We start from the raw sequence: 21,656 nt of genomic DNA, 5'->3' as shown, positions 1-21,656 counted from the left end.
CCTGGCTTAAAAGTTCTTTTTTGCTTGGCCTTAGGAAGAGTGCATAAACAGCAACATTACTTTAGTCAGTAGGAATTAATTTTTGAAATCAAATATTGTTTCTTTCAGACTACTGCAATAACTCCACAATGACTTGCTGTAAAAAAAAGTTGTCTTGTTTGCTGTCTTTGTAAAGGTGAAATCAAATAAATCAAAAAGAGCAGGTTTCTTGCACAAGATTTCTGCTCCTTTTCATCCTCATAGATTTTTTGGGGATTTTACTGTACTTTATGCTGTGCTGGCAGGGGGAGATAGTCACATTGGCTGTAGGGAGAAAAAAAAGTTTTCCTTTGGCCAGCTGCATTTTAAAAGACAGTCTATTTTTATCATACAAAACCTTATGAAACAATATTCATTTCTGCCTAGTATGACTTCAGCATTCAAAGGTTTGGAATCTGGAATAAAACACCCCACAGAACTACAGCTGGGGCTGCATGCAAACACAGTGGGAATAAGGAAGAAGGCTGTACACCGTGCAAGCTCTCTCACATGACAACGCAGGATGCCCCAGGCCAGCCATCCAACATCTGATTTATACCAAACCAGAATCTGGCCCTTCGTTTCTTACTAAGATTACTATTTTTCTTTCTTTGTTGTTATTAAAGGTATTTCTATCTTACTTCTCTTGCTGTAAAAACCCTTAGAGTGAAAGAGAAAATTCTTTTTCCAGCTGCATTTTCTAACATATTCACGGCCACTGTGAAGACTATAAAGCAGCCATGATTTTCAAGTTTTCTCTCTAATGTAGGTTATACTACTGTCTTTTTTCATTACCATCTTGCTTATTCTTTAGTTCCCCAGAGTAGAGTGCATGCCTGTCTAGTGTTATGCTTTAGTCCTCACACAAAACTTTTTCTGAATATCTAACTTTTCTGGGAAAGATGACTCTACATTTAGAGGCTGTTCCCAGAATGGATATTTCCTGACACCTGAACGTTAACTGTCTATGAGCAACACATGGCTTTTTCAAAGATATGTCATAGAGGGCAACAGCCAGAACTTCCTGCAGATACCAAAATACCTCTGTGAGCAATATTGGTTCAGGATTTTTAGATCTCCCTAGAACTTGAACTTGCTACAAAGGACAAGAGGTAACAGCACACATGCTGCCTCCTTGTAAAATTCAGAAGCTCTGACCTCTGCTAACAGCTGTTCTTACAACCTCAGGATGCTATGTGCTGATTTAAGTGCTTTAACTTCATTAGACTTGGTGGTGGAGGAAACCTGTTATACACACATACATGCTGACAGCAATATGTTTTTTACTAATCATTGACAAAAGCCATTATTTGATTTAATAGTGTGGTCTAATGGATTCAGAATTCTGAAATCTCAGAATCAAGCATCTCTCTCAAGTGATCTAATATGTAAAATTTGTATTTATTTATGGACTCATAGCTTCATATATGTATCAATATGTCGATATATAGAAATTGTGGATCATGTCCTTTGATAGTTCAAACTGGCATAATTCTACTGGAGCCATCGGTTCTATATTAATTACGACTATAATTACAACAGAAGATACAGTTCCCTGTACCTTAAATTGCAGCTTTGACAGCTGTTATCATACATCTGCTCCTTGTTTGATAGATTACTTAAAGCTAGCCTAAGCTGGCCACATCACTACTCCCTGCTAGGCATGCTAATACTGTTAACTTAAGCAAATATAATACATCACATTCAGCAGCTCTTGGCCTACAACAAGTGACTTCCCATGTGGAAACAAAGACTCTGTTCACACCCTGAAAAAATAGGCTGACTGGTGCTTGAGAATGTCGACTGTATAAAACAACATCTTAGAGTTAGAGCGCGGGGCTCCTGAATCTGATGATAGACCAACTTCTACTTCACTCTGTAGGAGCTAATGTCTCATTGAGAATTTTTCCTATACAAATACAAAGTTGCAATGTGGTCTTTCCCTAAATTGTATGGTCCTTTCCTGTGAGATTAATGTTGGTAGCTCTCCTAACTCTGAAACCAGAGTTATCTATGTTCTTAAGGCATGACATTTTATTCTATAAACCTAAATACAGTTGATAAAAATTGGAGAAGTTCCTATTTTAATTTATGTAAAATTCAATATATGACAAAAAGTTGTTTAACTGCCAAAGGAGAATTCATCTTCTTGAAACCCAACATACTTTTCTTCATAGAAAAGTGTGATGGTTTTCTGATCAGAGATTCTGTCAAAGAACGTTGGTTCTCAAACTGATAGTCATTTGTTGCTTCATGCAGTACATGAAATATATTATTCATTTAATGATACAAGAATTAGTTTAAAAATACAGGATTAATGGAGTCCTGCTGAGTGAAAAGCTGACACATTCATGTGTTCTCAAATAGTCTTACATATGACTTAGCAAAGAAAACTGCATATACTTATTGTGACTTTATGGATGTATACATTTGAATTTCTGGTGTGGTCTGCTGGCACTGGCGAGGGACAGAATTGTAGTCAGCCCTATACAAGCACACAGATTACTGAAATCTCAAAATTATTGTCTGTGGAATACTTGACAAGATTTAAAAATTTTAATTTTCATTTCAGCTTGTCCATGGAGTCTTTTGAAAGTGGAAATATATAATGAAATTATAATGAAAATCAATGACCTCTCCTGAAGAAAGTTTACAAATGCGAGAAGATACTCACTATACTTTGACTTAACAAGAAAGTGATCTAAACTGCATTGACAAGAAGGAAGGTGAGGAACTGAAAAAGAACACTAATCATTCTCCATCCTTGTTTCTAATAATTTTAATTTCCTTACTTTTTTGCCCTGTTTCTCCTGCCTGCTTTTATTTCATCTGCTTTCTACTATTTTTTTTTTCTAATATCTGCTTGGCCAAAAGTGAAAGGGAAGAATTTCTAGGACCATTTTAGAAAGACTTCAGTAACTCTGGGTGAAAATGCATTTCATTATGATTTCCATTTCATAGTGATTTCATTAAACCTTAAATATAGCAGCCTATTAAAAATTCTCACATTCTATTTTGTTGTTCTTTAGCAAACTTTTAAATGATTACTAAAAAAAAAAATCTATGAGATCTTAACACAACCTCCTTTATTTCTGTGGAATCTTGAAATCTTGCCTTATAATAAATAAAAATAAATAATAATGATGCTTTGAAAGTTTCATTTGGGAGCACATTCCAATCCAGAGAGCCCTGTATTTTACCTGGAAGGAAGGGATTTAAACACAAGGTCACTTTTAATTATCTGTATCATCAGTGCTATGATTTCAGCATATTAATGGTCTTTTCCATTTGTAAAGTAACTGGTCTCCAAAATCAATAAGCATGCTCAACTGTTTGCCATTAAAATCAATCCGTACTACCCTTCTTACTGACGTCATATCAAACTGTAAATATCAAGTAAGCTGCCACCTGGTTTTCATTGTGCTTTACCTTTCGGAAGATAGATCTCTTCTCTACCACTGAACTGTAGACGTCTTCTTAACTATTTCTGATATTTCCCAGTGGAATCAGGATCTCTTTAGGGGGCAGAAATGGCTGTCCACTCTCCTGAGAGAGAACTAAGGCCTAATATGAATGGTCTGCAATTCCTGCTGTTTTAAAAATTAACATCATCCAACAAAATATTATGTTACGAAGAAAGATAATACATTTGGATATTACTACATGTTGTTTAGATATTAGCAAGCAGAATTAGCTAATATCTCATTGCTTCAGTTTTGAAAATATGCAGGTCAGTTAAGCCCAGATATGACTTATTTAAATTGGAATTAAATTTGGAAAAATGTCATAAATGCACTTTCATGATTGTCTAATTGCTGTGTATAGGAGACAAGTGAGACAAATTCTGCTTCATTTATTTCATGATAAATGCAGAGAAATTAAAATTATTTCAGAGGAATTGATTTTCAACTCTAATGCCCAGAGGAGCTCTTCATTGGTTACATGAAGAAGAAAAGAAAAAAGACATTAAAATTAGCACGTGTGGGACTTAATCATCTCACTTTGTCACAGGGAAATGTAAATTATATGTGAGATAGAATAGACATATGAAAGCATGCATTTCTTGAAGACAGAAGAAGGCAATAGGGCTATTACTTTTGTTAGGGCCGGTGCAGTGGGTGGGATGATTTGGATTCCAGTCTGGCAAAATCTTGTGAAGAGAGAGGTCTCTGTGTAGCCTTCTCCCCTTCTTGGGTTGCAGTAGCCAACTAGGATTTCTAGATGAATGAGGGTCATGCAGGATTCCTGCTTTATCCTGGCTCTAGGTAGTCTTTTATCTCCAATATTCATTAAATGAGTTCCTCTACTGGACTGAATTGGATGCAGTTCTCCAAACTGATGCCACATTGCTTTGAACGCATGCGTACTAAAGCATGACTTGCTGAAACTTTGTTTTTCAGGTTTGAGGGTTTTTGCCAAACGTGGTTTTTAAGGATTTTTTATTCTGAGTGGAGAGTTCTCTAAGTTTCTTGTAATTTTTAGTTGCAGCAAACTCAGTATTTAAACAAGATGTTAGAGATAAAGATGTAATCTACCCAATAGCAAAAATATAGTTAATCTATTATTTTTTATCTCCATCTCAATGATATGAGAGGATCTCAAATAAATGAAGTAGAATGACATGTAATTGGATTTCATTTAACACTTCAGGGCAGTATTTGGATCTCCTTTAATGACTCTTTGACATTTCTATACCTACATCTCCCCAAATGACAAAATACGTTACTAGCTTTACAGGCTGATTGCATAATCTGTATAACTTGCTCACTGTATACATCAGGCAGTCACCTCTATAATGCTGTATGAAGTCACCTCTGAAATGAAGTATCATTCAGAAAGTTTCCTTCATGGCTCACTTTTAGCTCCAAACTAAAAATAAATTATGTATCTGACTGAATGTCCATTGGTGTTATGCCACCTGAATGCAAACGTCCATATGGAATTTGGCTACAGCAAATCTTGTAGAAATTGCCATGGGAATTTTTACTAACCTGTCATTTTCAGTCTCACCAGAGAAACTGAAATTTCTGATGAGCACAGCACCCTATTACACTTTCCTGGAGGACTGATACAGTACAGACTTCATGAACAAAGACTCATAAAATCAAACCTTTAAAAAGTCTGAAAAATCGGTTACTCTGCTTGGGTTGTGAAATAACTGAAAAATTGAATGAAAAGGAGTTAGAACAGTTGCTTAATGGTAAGATTTGTATTCTCCCTGCATGACTTTTCATTTTGGAACCTTCCAAAAGTACTCTGCCAATAACAGAAATTCAGTACATACAGTCCAAAGCTTATACATCGCAAATGTATTTTTATGATGCTAAGTAGTAGTTGATAGATTCTGGCTTTCATTAAAGTTCATAGGAAATAGTTCCCTGAGGTCACAGAAGATATTTGGGAGATTTTAGCCTGTTTCTTCAATGAAATGTCCTCACGGAGGCTGCAGAACCTTCCATAATTTAAGGACAGCAAGGCTCAATTTTCATCTTAGCAGATATTTTTGATAGTGGAAGCATATTACCAAGATATCCAACAAGCTTTCCCCTTTTGCTTCACCTCGCTGTTGCACTAAAAGCTAATACTGACTAGCTCTTTGCCTTTCCCTTTCCCTTTACTCTGATTTTCCCATGGGGATTTAATCTTATTCCACCTAATTAAGATGAAACTGAATCTGAATTGTCTTTCTGAAATAGCACCTTGGTTTATTAATGTCTTCAGCTGGAGCTTCCTAGGTAATTCTAGGGCAAATAATAGTGCTTGCATGCAAAAAGACAGCTGTCTCTAGGGAAACTTTCGGTAGATAAGACGTGTTTCTCTTCAGAGACTAAGGTACATGAAGAAATTCATTATTTGGGTTATGTGCTGGGCCATATTGATGAATCCGTTTAAGTCAAACCACCCCATAGACTTTAAAACATATTCCATTTCAAATGTCATTTTAAAAATTATTTCTCATTGAGCCATCTTTAAGTTAGGTTACCACTTGCCCAAAAGCTCAATTCGATACACTATGATACAGTACACTGTATTCATTTCATTAGTAGAGACTATCTTGCATGAAGAATTGCTGCTTTTTCCCCTAAAGCAGCACATCTAGAATCATACCAAACCTCTCCCTTCCTGAGTGAGTTTGCTTCCAAGCTAAATTAACATGGGATAGAAATATAATATTTTAATCTCTAAATGTTATTATCCACTCAGCATTAAAGAATAAATGTATAGGATTTTAGAGCATAGACAATGTTTTTTACAATTCATGCTTTGCACATTTTTAGTTTTGTTGGATTTTGTTTGATTTATTGTTGGAATTGCTTTTCTTTTTAAATGACAACAGGTACTCTGTTTTATTATATACTTTAATTTTCTCTGGTCTAGATGAATGGTTTCAACTGCTTACAGTTTTCATTCTATTTTGTGGTTTGTTGGTGGTTATTTGGTTGGTTGTTGGGTTTTTTTACTGCTGTGTGCTTCTTCCTCTGTTGCTTTAATTCACTCACAATTCATTAATTTACTATTTAATTAATTTCTCTCTTTAGAGAACAAAAACTTTGGAGGCATTGCAACTCATATTAATAATGATGGACTGGCCATTACAATTAAAATCATTCTGCAGTCCTTAATACAGTAATTCCTATCTCAACTACAAATAGTGGACCAATAGGTAGGCATAATTCCGTTCTCAAAACAAGAATGAAATTCTTGCTCTTTCATTTCCTTAGTTAGTAGAACAGTGGAAAGAAAAAGTTATTTTCAGCATTACAATCCAAGGTTACCAATAAATTTATAACGCAAGCAGGGTACATTTCAAAAAAGAAAAATAAAATTACCAGAGTGAAAAAACAATCATGAAAAGGTTTGCTCTTCCTTCAATAAAAGGATCCTTGAATGCAGCGGTCATAGACCAGGCTCTCACATGCATCAACCATTATTCATATGCTATCACAGTCTTAGATTTTCTGAGGTTATCCAAAATATATATTTATTCGACCAAAAAGGAATTATTCTCTTAGGATTTGTTTCTTTTTGCTTCATATATTTTATGATAGCACACAGTTTCTGAAAGAATTGTGGTTTAGCAAGTGAAGAGAGCACTGGGACACTTTTTTGGCTTGGTGTATAAACTTGGTCAAGGTATAACCTCTTTCTATCTTCAGGTTGCCTATTTGTACCTAATATACAAGTTAAATAGCAAATGATTGAATATTTTATTTGAGTATGCTAGTTGCTTTAATAAATGATTATAAACAGGTCTTTAGCACATTTGTCTAATGCAAATGTAGTTTGAACTTTAACATATTTTGAGACAGTATACAATCTTAACTACAGGAAAATCAACGACTAGACAGTCCTTTTTCTAAAAGTGAGTGTCTAGGCTGGTCTTGAAGCTGCCCTGAACAACTTTCTCCAGTGTCTTATTCATTACATATCACTAAATTTTTTCTCAATCACTTTACTTCACAGTTTTAAAACTATTGGTCTTTATTGTGTCCTTGTTTACTAAAAAAAGGTAAGAACTTCTTATAAAGTTCTCTTTATTGCAGTAAGCAGATCAGACACCAAAAACACTTTAGAATTCCAGCCAACTGTGCCATTTTACTTCCCTAGAGCATGATAACTTGTGATCAACTCTACGGGCTTACAAACATCCTCTTGATTCATGTCTACGTAAATGAATGATGTGCCAATAGTTAAAATATATGTTGAGTTTTATTATCGCTGGTATGTTCAGGTTTTTCTGCTTTCAACTGTACTGTGCTTTCTTGATATCACATTGCTGGGCCCAGGTTCTTGAAACTATTTATGTGCATGTCTTCTATTGATTCTAGAGTAAAAAGAGCCACATAAGATCAGATCAACGAGCCATCTAGGTGAGAACATTCTCAGACAGTGGCCAGGAGCCAGTGCTTACAAAAAGAGTATAAGCTCAGACAAATGTAGAGTGGTATCTCTTCTTCACTGCTGGCAATAAACATCAACAAACCAGAGGCTGTATCCAGATCAATAAAATTTAGTAGTTCCTGTTCATAATACCCACAATTATATTAAGAACAGCGTAAATAATACTTGTTTTAAACACACTGCTGTCAATTTAATCGGAACTCTGTATGTCTTACACTATAAAAAAAAAAAAATAACGAGAATTGTCATTCTTCTCTTGATTTTATGAACATCTATCATACTCTTCCATCACCTCTTTTCCAAAATACAGATTCCTCATCTGACTAGTTTCTCCCTACCTGAAAACATAACTTTCATCAAATTTGCTGCTCTTTTATCTATTGTTTTCTAGTAGTAATGTATCTCTCAATACTGGGGACCAGAGCTGCTCAAAACGTTCCAGTGAAGTAGGTGTTTAACTGCTCTGAGGTTTTGGGCTATAGCCCATATACACTTACTCATTGTGTATCAAGGCAATGAAGTCAGAGTGTAATGATTTGCGGCACTCTAAATTTATTAAGAGCTTGAAGACAAAGGAGGATCTCATTGAAACCAAGGGCTACCAGACTAAGTCATGATAAACACTATATTCAGTCAGCGCTTTTGTGTGAATTAAGCCTAGCATGTTTAAAGTTAAGTCCAAAATAAGTGCTTTGTTGGATGTAGTCCCAGAAACCTGCCTCCTTGAAAGAGTCCACGGAGGTCCATCAGTGAAAGTTCACTCTTAGTACAGATGCTGCCTATAGTTTGCAGTGAAACTCTGCTTACTCTGTCCTTCGCCTAATATATTCTGCTTTACCATTTGGAAAATTTCCCAAAATATTTTTTCAGCAATTACTCAGATATCACTGTCTTAAATACCCTGCCACTGTTATCCCTTTTTACTAGAAACTCTGGCTAGTTGTAGCTTACTTTTGCTCTTTCAAGTTACAGATCATTACTTTCCTTTGTCATCCATTTAGTACTTTAAATTAATGTTTAAAAGCTTTTATCTCTAAAAACTAAACATTTAGTACTTAAAATTATTTTCCTTCCCAAACACAGGACACCCACCCCCCCTTACATTTACTTCTAATCTTCCTTCCTGCACTGTGTTTAATATCCTTTTCCCTCTCATTGTCTCTGGGAACAATTCATTTTTAAAATATCTGAAACTAAGATTTTTTCAATCTAATCTTCAGGGTCAGATATAGTGCAAGAAGTCCCCTGTTCTTGCAGGTTTTATAGCTCATCTGCATGATACAGTATAGGGTATTTCTCCCCACAGATCTAACTGATATACATCAGGAGAAAACAAGAGCTAACCCAAAGATGTTCTTTCCCATTACTGCTAATATGTTTGAAACTACACAAGGAATAATGCACATGGTAAATCTAAAGAATAATACAGTTTGCTCTTGCAATGGAATATAGTGAAGTAACAAATCAACTTTTTAGGGTTAGAAGCCTCTTGAGCTTTCTTTTTTCAATAAGACTATTGATTTTCTCCCAACATTCATTGTCTAAAAGTTGATCACTGCCACTTTTCACGTTTGTGCTATAGGACACACTGCAGTCTGAATAAAATATCTTGAAGTTCACAGAACTCCAGGTAAAAATAAAAATCTGCCAATATTGTTTGTCAGTGAAAAATCACTCTCGTAATACCAAGGATGTTGTAAAATACAGTGGTCTGTGTTCTAGTTTATCGCTGCATCCTGTAAATACGTTCATTAAGATGTTTAGCCACTTGATGACTGGTGTGCAGATACTACAAGGCATACTCTATCGAGGCCCAAGAGGTATTATGGGATATTATGTAAAAGTCCTTATGCATACCGTGTTTCTCCTTTGAGAGTAAAAGAATTATGAAAAATAATCAGGAATCATAGAATCCTAGAATGCTTAAAGTTAGAAGGGACCTTTAGAGGTCATCTAGTCCAATCCCCCTGCAGTAAGCAGGGACATGTTTAACTAGATCAGGTTGCTCTGGGCCCCATCCAACCTGACCTTGAATGTTTCTAGGGATGGGGTCACCCTTATCTCTCTGAGCAACCCATTCCAGTGTTTCACCACCCTCATTGTAAAAAATTTCTTCCTCTATCCAGTCTAAATCTACCCACCCTTAGTTTAAAACCATTGCTCCTTGAATATCAGTACCAACAAAGCCTTTTCTGCTCTGCAGAGCAATGCAGAGTTTGAGTCCTGATTCAGGAACTTTATACAAAATATTTTGAAACAACATTACAGAATTTAGTGGCAAATTCAATGTTTTTAAATCAAAATATATTGATCCACACCTCTCTGTCTCTGAAATCAGTTCCTCCATAGTTTGGTGCAGTTTTCTGATTTGCCTTTGTTGGCTTATGATATTTTTCTGACCTCCTGTCATTCACCGGAAGCATCTTGTATACTATAATAATAACAAAACTACTCCTTTCTTAAAATGCGAGAATAAAGAAAGCAACACTTCAGAAGTGTTTTAAGCCCAGTAGTGTACAACTGGTTTTAATTTTCTTGTATGACTGTCATTCAGTTCCAAAAACCCACAGGAAGAGTTGCTTTCAGCATTTGTTTAAGATCAAAAGATGCACCTCAAAATAGTTAGAATCAATTTCAACTTTACGAAAAAAGGAAACAAAAACATCCCTGCATAAGAAACTCATGAGTTCTGAAACAACTCTAGAAAGTTCTAGAGTTCTAGAGTTCTAGTTCTCCTTTCTATACACTGTGTATTTTCTGCTAATTCTGTTATCTTAATCTGCTTTACTTGGAGAAAAAGCAGTCATAAACAATGACATATTTAGAAGCAATATGTGCTCGCAGCCCGTAAGGCCAACCATGTCCTGGGCTCCGTCAAAATAAGTGTGGCCAGCAGGTCGAGGGAGGTGATTCTGCCCCTCTACTCTGCTCTGGTGAGACCCCACCTGGAGTACTGCGTTCAGCTCTGGAGACCTCAGCACGGGAAAGACATGGACCTGTTGGAGCGGGTCCCAAGACGAGCCACAAAAATGATCAGAGGGATGGAACAGCTCTTCTAGGAGGAAAGGCTGAGAGAGTTAGGGTTGTTCAGATTGGAGAAGTGAAACCTCCAGATAGACCTTTCTGAGGCCTTTCAGTACTTGAGAGGGCTTATAAGAAAGATGGGGACCAACTTCTTAGCAGGGTCTGTTGTGATAGGACAAAGGATAATAGTTTTAAACTAAAAGAGGGTAGATTTAGATTGGATATATGAAAGAAATTCTTTACTATGAGGGTGGTGAGGCACTGGAACAGGTTGCCCAGAGAAGTTGTGGCTGCCCCCTCCCTGGAAGTGTTCAAGGCCAGGTTGGATGGGGCTTTGAGCAACCAGGTCTAGTGGAAGGTGTCCCTGCCCATGGCAGCGGGGTTGGAACTAGGTGATCTTTAAGGTCCCTTCTAACCCAAACCACTCTATGGTTGTAAGTAGAGGACAGTACTAGAGAGAAGAATGGGATCTATTTGGTCCTGTGGAAGGCCAATATCAGGAGTTAATTTTCACTTGCAAAAAAGTTAATCTCTTCAAGAAAGGAAAAGAAAAAAAAAGGCTGAGACAAACAGAAGGAACTATTCTTGGAAAATTTTAAAATATGTATGCTATCAGAGGGAATTCTAAGATTGAGAGGAAACATTCATCTGCTGCTGCAGTTAGGGTTAGTCTGGTACAATCATGTGGTCTGAAAGCAAAGCTATTCGTTAAGCAATGGAACTGGAGGAGTGGGACACTTTCTGGGGCTTAATAACTGGCTGGATTAAGCCAATGACCAGCAATGAAGCAGAAAGCAAACACACAGAGTCATCAGTCCTGAAGAAATTTCTCATACTAATGGTATTGTGTTGTTCTAAGCTGAAAACAAGGGGAGAAATTATTTTTCTGTTGATGCTTCTCATACATTTTGCAAAAACAGTGAATTAAGCTTTACAGTAGCTCTGAGGTTCAGAAAAAATTTAGCTTCATGTCTCAGATGAAGAAACAAACATACTTCAGTGGCAGGTAGGTTTTGGGCTTTCATTGTCAGGAAGCCTGATCTTGTATATGTAGATGGAAAACTCCTAAATATGACACAGAAAGTCCACACGAGGACTGGTAGTACATCCCAGGACTTCAGTTCTTTTTTCTGTTTTTTTTTTTTTTTTTTTACTTAAATGTTCAGATTATGTAATTAATTTCCTTCAGGATCTTTGAAAACTGCTGTTCTCGAGATTAATGGGATAGTTACCTATATCGCCTTGGAACCTCTTAGTCACTATATGACACCAAAGAGTACAGATTTAGGATGAAAATGAGTTTAATAGATATCATGAGTTAAGATAACTACTGGCATGTTAGAACCACTGTAACCATAAAGCTTAAATGGAAAAAAAAAATTGGTAGAGAAAAATATGTACTTACAGTTCTTTTGGTACATCAGTTGCACACCTTTATTATGAAGCAATGGAGAATCAGTACACGGTAATGAGATTCCTAGAAGACAGAAAGTGCCAATTTACACAAGGAAAAGAGGGAGATGAAAGGGAGGTGTAGTCTATTGAAAAAAATTCACATGCATTGAAACAAAGAATACAGAGGGACTGTCAGCCTGCACTGATCAGCGTAGACAGATAGAAATTAATTATATTTTATTTAAGAAGCTGCCTCTGCTTCTTGGTCAATTTTACAAAGCACATTAGAAGATTTTTCAAACTGGCTTTCCAATTACCTTGGATGGCAGGCAAAGTGCTTTGAAAGAGAATTTGTTTTAAATTGGGGAATGCAACCAATTCTGACTGACAGTGTTTTCAAAATTCATAACATGGTGTTACTGGTCAATGTAACTCTAAGGAGTACACCAGAAGAAGCTTTCTTTTCTTTCAAAGATCAGGAAGACAGGGATATCAGGAAAAAACCCGCAAAACATTATTATTTAAGGCAGACTGAATGCAGAAGTAGAAAAGAGGAGAGGGCTTGCCCAAGAGGAAAACAATTTTGCTTGCAAAATTAAATATGAGCCTGTCCAAGCAACAATATAGTGTTCCTGGAAAATATACCACTTCTGACATTACAAAATGTACTGTCCTGAGGTTTTCTTATTGCACCTCGTGGTATGTGTGACACCCAGGAAATTTTAAATCATCTGTCAGAATCGCTAGGCAACAGACTCCTGTCTTTGGGATGACTGCGCAGGGGTTGATAGTGTAATGCTTTCCGTTGCTTTTTCGTTGGTTGACTGGGTTGCCTTTTTTAGCTTGTAGGAAAGCTATGTAGGTGACCTTCTATAATGAGACAAAATCTTTCTGCTTCAGCCATGTTGACAATTATACAATGATCTTTGACTGAATTTAGTTCTCAGTAGGCTTATATTTTCTAATAAAGCTCCATGTTTTATAAATGTTATCAGAATAAAAACACTGGTTCCTTGAAATTCGTGGTCTTCCCTTACAGTGGTGTCAATAGAAAAACAAAAAAATCCAAGGAATAATGAAGACAAAGTTCTTCAACAAAGTTTTACAAAAACTTACAAGCAACAGAAGAACAGATAGTAGCCTATTTTTTACATGACAGATTTTAATACATATATTTGTATTAAATACATATGGTGTGATTTGTTGCTAAGTTGTGTTGCTATCACTGCCGCCTCTTCCTGAGCAAAAAGGGCAACAGCATTTTGTAAAAGGAGGCTATCTATCATGTTTATGTCATTTTAGATGCATATTCTGTAATCTCTAGCTGCTGGAATAAACCATGTTATAATTTAAACTTCATCGGGTTATTTTTGAAGAAGTAAAAAATTGAAATATAAATCATATCACAGTATTCAGTGTAAGTACGTTGCACTCAATTCAGCAGCTGCCAATATGAAGCACCTTTTTTCACTGGTGGAAAACAGGCTGTCCACAGAAAGAATTTGCTAAGGGTCAGGGTGTAGAAATAAAATGTTCAGTGCTGGTGTCATTACCTATACGAGTTCTCAGCTGCTTTATTAGGCAAAAGGAAGCACCTCTCCAGATGGCATTTATTGACACTGGTTTTTCTTCACTGTTCACAAGTATACAATTGCTAAATAATTGAAGGAAAGATCATGTTAAAAAAAGAAAAAAGGAAGCGACTGAGAAAGTAACTGCTTCAGAACCAACCTTTGCTGTTCCTAAATGATACATTTTTATGATCCTTTGATAAATGAGATCAACAGCACCTTTAAAGAATGCTCATTCTTCCACTCCCTGAAGAAATACCATCCACCATCCAGATTCTATTCTTCTTCGTAATAGGGTTGTAAAGAAAATAGAGTCTATGCTGATACTGCTCCTTATCCTTCAATCCTCTTTACACTGATAAATAATCACTGTTCATTCAAGGAGACATTACCCCAGGAAAAAAACAGCAACAACACCTCTAACCCCAAGATTTTGGAAATCACAACTGAGTTTCCAGCCTTTTGAGAATCATAGATTTTTTTTTAAAGAAATGTGATAGTGTTAGGTAGATTTGTGCTATGCATACCTACTTTAAAAACTACCAGAAGACTGAAGTTTTAGGTAACATGCACAATATTTATTCACCTAAATATTTGTCCATTACCCCTGGGACAACAAATCCACTAACTCGTTTGTATTTTCTAGTGTAAGCAATATAACTTTTGCCTACTCCTCGTCTCTTACAGATATGCCTATATCCAGCAGTTCCTCACAGTTTCTTCTCGCATATGCTTTCACTTGAGCACTCTATCTTGTGTTTTGCTTGCCCTTGCCACCAGCTTTCTATACCTGTCATACATTGCACTTTCTGACTTTATCCTTATATTCCCTTTCACACTGCAACTTTAATTAGGGTAGTCTCAAATCCCCTTAGCTTTTTTCTTTTGGATCATGCTTCACTATTGGTTCCTTACTGCCTTTCATTCCTCTGCTTTTCTTCCCCTTACACATTACTCCTCAGTTTCAAAGCCATGAGTATATGTAATGGCTGATCATCACCCAACTTCTATCCTGATGGAAACAACACTAAGAAACTCTTAGCTACTATCTCCCAAGCTACAAGAAAATGGGTCGTTAACACATTAATACTGTTAAAATCAAATTAGAAAGACATTAATGAGCGTTCTGTGGGAAACTTCCTAACAAAGTCTGATGTCTACACCAACCTCTTCACACGTGATTCTCAAGAAAAGGGAAGGAGTGCAGTTCTCTTATTTCATTTGTTGAAATGATAAAATTTGAATTAATATATACACAGCAATTGAATGTGGAAACATGGAAGAGTGTCTACTGAAAAAATAATAGACAGATTTAACAGGCTTTATTTCATCCCTTTGAAATATAATTCCAGGCAAATGCTATCATTGTTTACCATATTTTTCCAGTGCCTTATAACGACGCCTTACAAAGATGACTGTAGTTGTATTACCAACACTGATTTATGTTGATGAACTTCATATTATATGGTCAAAACCACGACTGAGAAACCCACATCTAAGCAGTTCATTCAATCTTCAAGTATCGGGAAATTTAGATTTTAGTCTTGACCCAGTCTTGTCCAAGACGATCTATAGAGTCTTCCCATGTGATGAAACAAGCCCCCTTCATTTGTTGATTTTGTAACTTTTTGCAAGGTGGCAGCAAATATCAAGTGAGAACTGAAATCAGTGAGAGTTGCTCAACTTCCATTTTCCCAGAGTACTCCAAGAATTAACACAAAAATAACAAGTCCTGCCTTTGAACAAAAGCTAGCAAATATTTTAGTTAGAGGTTTCAAATTTCACAAAAAGAATATAATGAGCATTTAGAAAACTAGATACAGCTTGTAGTGTAGTGCACCATGATCGTCAAATCAGCAGGTGCTACCAAATATAGTGGGAAAAAAAACCCCATGACTAATTAATAGGTGAGAAAGTTCATAGTTCTGTACAGTTTTCTTGCAGCTAGCAAAGGAAATTAAAAAAACTTCTCATAGTGAATGGAAGTATAATAAATATTGATTTTTGTGCAACCTAGCTATGATTTTTCTAAACAAAAATAAAAAATACATCATTACAGAATTTTGCCTTACAAAAATGTGAAAACATACCATGTTTCAGTAAATAAAGCTAAATATTCATTAAAAGAGTAATTCACAATACTAATTATAAGTTCAAGCTCAGTAAATAAGGCACTTTGTGACAAGAAAACCAGATGTAGATTTTCATCTTTCCATATTTAGACATAGTTACTTTACATTTACACAGCTAATAAAAGGGAATTTTTAGATCTAGGGATTAGCAATCAGGTTTGGATTCTCATGCCTTTACCAAAAGAACATCAGCATATTCCTCTAAACTTGCCTGTTTCATTATGCTTTGCAAGCATAGGATATGTCATTATTCCAATAAAAACTGAAATTAGCATTTCCTTTTGTCCTGTTCTCATTTCAGCTAGTAATACTTGCTCTTACTGAAAGGCAGCATGGCCTAATTAGTAAAGCACTGTAGAAAGAGAGAGGAGACATGTTTCGCACTCCAGACCAATCACTGACCAGAATCTTGCTCATTTATTTGATTTGTCTTATCACCTTCAACTGTACAAGATGAGGAACTGCATATTTGTACTGCATTATAATACAAGCCTCAGATATCATTAGAAGTTCTGTCTACCATATTAGAAACAACCATGTGTCCTGTAGCTTGTGTAAATGCCTAACACATAACAATCTTTGGAATCATTTAGGAAGAAAAAGTCATCAGAGTCAGGTATCTTTTTACTACAGTCCTTTCGTATACAGAAATATCTGCAAAGTTTCTCTGAACGCTGTAAGAAGCAGCAATGACATTTTTTTTTACAGTTTCTGAGAGACACACAACATTTCATTTGTGCTCTCTCATGCCTACATCTTCGTCTTTTTAGGGCTTTTGGATTTCTTTTGCAGGTAGGCAAAAGTTGCAATTAATCACTTCCCTAACTGCTGCACTTACAGTTGCTCCAGAGTGAAACCTCCCAGCTGGTACAGCTGGCTCCTCATTCCTTAGACATTTAGAGAGAGGCCTCTGTTTTCTCCCTGTGTTACTTCACAATGTTGTACTTACTTTTGTTGTAGATGCCCCATCCCTGGAAACATTCAAGGTCAGGTTGGATGGGGCTCTGAGCAACCTGGTCTGGTTGAAGATGTCCCTGCTCACTGCAGGGGGCTTGGACTAGAGGACCTTTCAAGGTGCCTTCCAACCCAAACCATTCTATGATTCCATGATAAACAAACTTTGTTGCTTTTTCATTTTTTGTATGTGGTGGGCAGACAGCTAACAGTGATTTTAGCTTCAGTGAGGTCTGTCATGGCTTTAAATCAAAGACATGCTTTATGGCTACTATTAAAACCATCTCCCACAAATATAACAATCTTTCTTCTCAATATTGCTAAAATACACAAAACATTTTACTAAGATACGACCTTCCAACATATTATTATAGTCAAAAAGGCTAATATAACTTAGGATAGTGCACGTAATGAAATAATGAACATAAGTAACAGTACACTTCCCTGGGTTTTGGTGCTGTTCCAGTGGCTACTGAAAGTTGCAACTTCTTCTGAAGCCCAGAATCCAATTTGGGGAAGGGCCACGAAAATGTTATTTTTGAAAGTGCCTTATGAATGAAGATTCAGTGAGGTCCATCCAATTAGCACATCAAAGTAAAAGGTTAAAGTGTGACTTGATGACCATTCTTATCCATAAAAAAACTACCTGGGAAGTAGAAATTTACCATGAGCTGGCATGACTATGGTAAACAAGTACAAAAATTGTCAACATGTAAAATTTCAAGTTAAATTCTGGTTTATAATAAATCACATCTAACCAGAGTAGTTACCCATGGGAGTTATTTGTAATGTGCATAAGTAGAGTCCTCATCACTGTAAATATTTTATCTATGGTAGGGTGTTGTTCTATATATTTCATCCTAACTTTTGCAGTAATTAATTCAGGAAGGTCCGAAGTCCCATATTATGCAGGAGGACAATTCAGATGATCTTAATGTCTCTCTCTGGCTTTCAGAATACACTATCTAATTAACAGTTATTCTGAAGCTGCTAAGAGTCTAAACACTTGTTTCCCTTAACAGCAGTCATACTGATTTCCCTTTTGAGTGCACATTTGGTTTTTCAAGTTGTTTTCATTACAAGCATAGATATCTAAAATGCACAGTAGGATTAATCTGTCCTTACACTAGCAGAGTATTAGATCTGAGATTGTGCAAGCCTAAGTAAAGCAATTATTTGTTTCTTTTACAACAGACATAACGACAACAGCAACTGGAGTAGCTGTTAGGTGTATTTCAGAAAATGTGTTAGGTGCATGAAACAATAAATAACCTTCTCTAATTTTAATATTTTTTCCTTTAACTCTGCCGCTATTTCAAGATGTTTCACCTTTCCTAAATATCAGTCCTAAATAAATCATCTGCTTAGTTTTCACAGAAATCATTTTGTCTTGATAGCTTTAGCCTTACAAAAGAGTAACATATAGCAAAGTCACAAGACAGTTTTTTTTCCTTTTCTTACTTATACTGTCATCATTTTAATAAACTAATTTAGTCTCAGTTGATTTCAACAGATTGTTCTGATTGTTGGCCAGTCTCCTACATGTCACTTGCTTCCTAACCCCCCCCCCCCCCAATTTTTTTTTGTCTTTTATTTTTTCAAGGTTTTAGTGTCAGTGGATCCTCGAAAGGCTTCATCATGGAGAACCTGCTACTCTCTTTGACGTTATCTCTGTAGTTCCCTTCTCACTCTCTTTCTAGCTCTCTCTCTTTTTTATATTTAGATATTTCTTTTGCTTTCACTTTCTTTCTCTATGTTCCCTCATTCCCTGCCCCTTGGTGTTTTCTGTCTTTTAAAAAATATGGCTTCGCAGAGGCACCACAGACTCCTGTGATGGGTTCAGCTTTGGCCTGTGGTGGGACTGCTGCTGAGCTGGCTGGAATTGGCTGTGTCCAGCACAGGGCAGCCTCCGACCTCCTCCCACAGAAGCCACCCCTGCAGCACCTCCCACTTCACTTACAAAACTTTAACACACCAAAAGGCCTGTAAGTAGGGGAAGAAAAGAGCATAAGAAATTCGTTATAGCAGAGACAGAAAAAGAGAGAACCCTGTAAAGTTCCATGTAAAGTTTAAACAGAAAATATTTTTCTTTTTCAGAGGCATTTGCACTTTGTAAGGTTCAGCAGTCTTATATGCAGTTATACTACTCGCTAAATTTGGTATATTACCGATTCTTGAAAAGTAATTGATGCTCTGCTAATGAAATTCAATTCCAAATGTTCGGAATTGTGGAAGCACTGAACAATAGCACTCTGCAGGGAAGTCTAGAGGTTTACATTCTTTTTTGGTTTAAGTAAGCTCTAAAAAAGTTGTAATTTGCCAACATGTGTTCAATATACAGAAAATGCCAATCTGTAGTTGTGAGCAAGCTCCTGCATGTCTAAATCCAGTCAAAAAACATTTGAGCAAGCAATGAAAATATTTTTTAAAAATTATTTTTTACAGCTAGAGACATTAACATTTTTCAAATTACTTCCATTTCAGAAGTTAATACAACTGAACAAACTCAACTGCTTTTCCATAACATTAATTGAAGGATAATTCTGTCAACTCTATTTTATAAAACAATTTCAGCTAAGGAAAAAATTCCTTTCCATACGCAGAAGTATCCACAGCTGCTTTCTTTTTATTAATACAGGTCTACATGAAATTGCCAATATTTGTATTATATGAGCAATTATTATCATATATTATAAACATATAATAAATACATAAAAAATATTATTATATATAAGCAATCACTACCTTTTCTAGTGGATATTTTGAGCCCATATTGATTTGGGTAAATTTGTTTCTGCTAAGGTCAATAATGATAAATGACATGTTCTGCATGATGTGGCTCAGTACTAGGAACTAAATGATTGTAATTATCAGTAGTTATTTTGTAAAAAGACAGCTGTTACTGCATCTGACAGAATGACTGTGTAATATTTTCCCTTTGAAATTTCTTAAACTAGTTTAGAGTTTTTGGAAATGGAAAACTATGACACACACAAAAAGTGTAGATTTTTCCCACATAATTCTGCATCTTCCTCTCTACCTTCCTCTGAGGCAGTTATTCTAACCCATAGATTTGCCTGTTTGTATCCTGTGAAATTATAGTACTATTTTTATAGTGTGGACAAAGGTGTAACAGTAGCATAGGGCTTATTATCACTTGTGACCTCTGTCAAGAGGCAAAAAACAAATTGCCCAAACCTGCATATTGTTCCCAGATTTTGCAGTAAATGTAGTCCAAGCATTAGATTGCTATGATGCCATAGGGCACTACAATTTCATCTGGTTCAGTTTCTTGTCATAAAGAAAATATTATGAATAAGAGACAACAAAAGATATGTAATAAAGCAGAATATAGCCTCTGCTGGAATTCTGATTACACACCACCGTAGAGAAAAGGATGGTGACAGAACAGTAGAGTCCAGTTCTTTCTCACTTGTAGGGCAGTTGTTTTTTTAAAGAAGGAAACAAACTTTCTTTCAGTGACAATCAAGTGGAAGGATAAACTTTTGCATTCAAGTTTGCGTAAATGCTCAAAAAGAATTACTCAGATTCAGCAAAAATGTTTCCATTCCAACACTCTTTTAGGTATCTGTTTCTGGGAAAACACTGAACAACACGTAGCAACTCATGTTGTTTTTAGCTTGTTTTTAATCCACACTATGCTCACAACAGCAAAAGTTACCGCAGCATCAAATATTAAACAGCAACTGTAAGTATTAGTATTGATCCCCAAGTGTAAGAACTCAAGAAAAAAAAAAAAAGAGACTGGCATGGCTAAATCAAGACCTGCTGGTCAAACTAAAGGGCAAGAAGGAAACACGCAGGCAGTGGAAACAGTGGCAGTTATCCTGGGAAGAGTATAGGGATGCTGACCGGTTCTGTAGGGGTGGGTCAGGAAGGCCAAGTCACGGCTGGAGCTGAACTTGGCAAGGGATGCTAAGAGTAATAAAAGCTTCTACAGGTATGTGAGCCAGAAAAGGAAGATCAAAGAAAGCGTAGGCCCCCTGAGGAACATGACTGGCAAACTGGTAACAGTGGACGAGGAGAAGGCTGAGGCACTCAGCAACATTTTTGCCTCAGTCTTCACTGGAAGCCTCTCTTCCCACACCTCTCGAATGGGTGGACCACAAGACGGGGACTGGGGGAGCAAAGTCCCTCCCACTGAAAGAGAAGACCAGGTTCGTGACCACTTGAGGGACCTGATGAGATGCATCCCAGAGTCCTGAGGGAATTGACTGATGTAGTTGCCCAGCCACTCTCCATGATATTTGAAAAATCACTTCACTCAGGTGAAGTCCCAGGTGACTAGAAGAAGGGAAACATTGTGCCTATTTTTAAAAAGGGTAGAAAAGGAGGACCTTGGGACCTATCAACCAGTCAGCCTCACCTCTGTGCCCGGGAAGATCATGGAACAGGTCTTCCTCCTAGAGGCTATGCTAAGGCACACAGAGGACAGGGAGGTGACTGGAGACAGCCAGCATGGCTTCACTAAGGGGAAATCCTGCCTGACCAACCTAGTGGCCTTCTATGATGGAGTGACTCAATCAGCGGACAAGGGAAGAGCTATGGATGTTGTCTCTCTGGACTTCTGTAAGGCTTTTGACACAGTCCCCCGCAACATCTAAATTGGAGAGACAGAGATTTGATGGGTGAACTGTTA

At 36.6% G+C, this 21,656-nt stretch overlaps 1 long non-coding RNA gene across 14 annotated transcripts in view; it reads left to right on the top strand.

Moving 5' to 3' along the window:
- The window catches only part of LOC142362055 (uncharacterized), a 91,164-nt gene that overhangs the window by 33,691 nt on the left and 35,817 nt on the right, over positions 1-21,656 (top strand). For 11 of the 14 annotated variants that reach the window (XR_012764613.1, XR_012764617.1, XR_012764618.1 and 8 more), the window contains exon 5: positions 2,591-2,744. This is a non-coding gene — a long non-coding RNA (uncharacterized LOC142362055). Of the gene's footprint in view, positions 1-405; positions 645-2,590; positions 2,745-6,557; positions 7,477-7,847; positions 9,541-21,656 lie in introns of those variants that run through there. The other 3 variants (XR_012764606.1, XR_012764616.1, XR_012764615.1) reach the window with 3 other exon arrangements.

Source organism: Opisthocomus hoazin, chromosome 7 (genome assembly GCF_030867145.1).
Source record: "Opisthocomus hoazin isolate bOpiHoa1 chromosome 7, bOpiHoa1.hap1, whole genome shotgun sequence".
Taxonomy (NCBI): Eukaryota; Metazoa; Chordata; class Aves; order Opisthocomiformes; family Opisthocomidae; genus Opisthocomus; species Opisthocomus hoazin.
The sequence above is the reverse complement of the archived record's forward strand: the minus strand, read 5'-3'. Positions and strand labels throughout refer to the sequence as shown.